Genomic DNA, 1,515 nt, shown 5'->3' on the forward strand with positions numbered 1-1,515 from the left:
GTCGTCGAGATCGACTCCCATCTTCTGCAGGGTTCTTCGGAAAATGAGGTCGACGGAACTTCCTGTATCGATGAGGACCTTGGTGAAGTCGTACTCCCCAATTCCGAGAACTACAAGAAGAGGATCATTGTGGGGTACGTGAATCCCCTCAGCGTCATCCGGTGAAAAGGTTATCGGAGGGTGATTTGGCAGAGTAGTCGGCCATCTCTGCGAAATCGCGACCTGCCGACAGTAATCCTTGACGGAGCGAACAGGGTTGCTGCAAGGAGGAGAACCGCCCATGATGACATTTAGTTGATGTCGCGTTTGGACCTGCTTGGAGTCTAAGAAGGCGCGTAAATCAGTTAGTACGCTGTTATCATTTTTTGATGGCCGAGTGTCGTTGCTCGGCATCTTAGTTTGCTTCAAAAGCCTCCGGAGGTCAGTGGGCTTCGAACGATTGAGGCGGATTCGAAGATCGCATGCTCCCGAGTTGAGTTTATCCCTAAGGTCGCCGTTCGGGCGTTCTTTGGGATCGGGGTCAACTGCCGAGATACGCCGCGACTTTTGTGCATTCAGCGTTGTTCGGAGATCATTGCGCGCGGAGCTGTTGCTGTTTTCGGATTCAAACTTTCGTTTCAGAACATCTCTCAAATCTTCGAGTACAGGTGTGTCATCATTCTCATCGTCCGACGACAATTTTTACTAGGAAAGTATGACCTCGATGCGTCTGCGGTTAACTGGTTGCTCTTCGTCAGCCGAGGAGTCTGCCTCGCTATTACTCTTCAGGGCATTCTCCTCGTCATCTCGTTGTTGAGTTTCTCTATGTCGACTCTTGCCTGTAGCTTTGCGCTGGGCTCTCCTTTCTTTATTCTTGCTCCAGCTCTTGCCGTTCTTCGGCTTTGCCTTTAGGGGTTCGAACTTGAAGTCACCACTTGCTAAGGATGAGAGGTAGTGCGCATAGAGTGGCTTGCACTCTGTAGTATCGTGCCCTTTGACATCGTGATACTTGCAGTGTTTGGTGAGATCGACGGTTCTGGAAGGTCCTGCCGCTGAACCTGCTGCTGTTAAAGTCTGGGTCGAGCAAACGGCGTCGACTGGTTTATCGGACGAGTCGAGCTCCCTTACCCATTTGTTCCATCCTTATCCGCGGACTACGAGAGTTGAAACCGGCACGTTGTTCTCGTTGACAACATACATGTATCCGTCTTTGCGGCCGTTTTTCTCGATTGGAGCATGCTGGCGTGGTTCTTGTCGCGTGTTGGCGTTTTTAGCCGCTGGAGCTTTGGGTGCGTTCATTTTGCTGAGAATGGCGTTAGTATCTTCTTCCATTCGGATGAAATTGTCAGATCGCGCGATAGCTCCCTGGAGCGACATAGTTGGGTTTTGGTATAAATCCTCTCGGAATTTAGAACGAACCCACAACGTGTTTCACAGGGCGTCGATGTTGATGCCGTCTAGAATTTCAATCCTCGAGACTACAGCTTTGAACTTCTCCATGTAGTCGCGGAGGCTCTGGTCTTTGGTTTGGTTGAG

The sequence above is a fragment of the Brassica oleracea genome, chromosome C9 (genome assembly GCF_000695525.1).
Source record: "Brassica oleracea var. oleracea cultivar TO1000 chromosome C9, BOL, whole genome shotgun sequence".
NCBI classification, from domain to species: Eukaryota; Viridiplantae; Streptophyta; class Magnoliopsida; order Brassicales; family Brassicaceae; genus Brassica; species Brassica oleracea.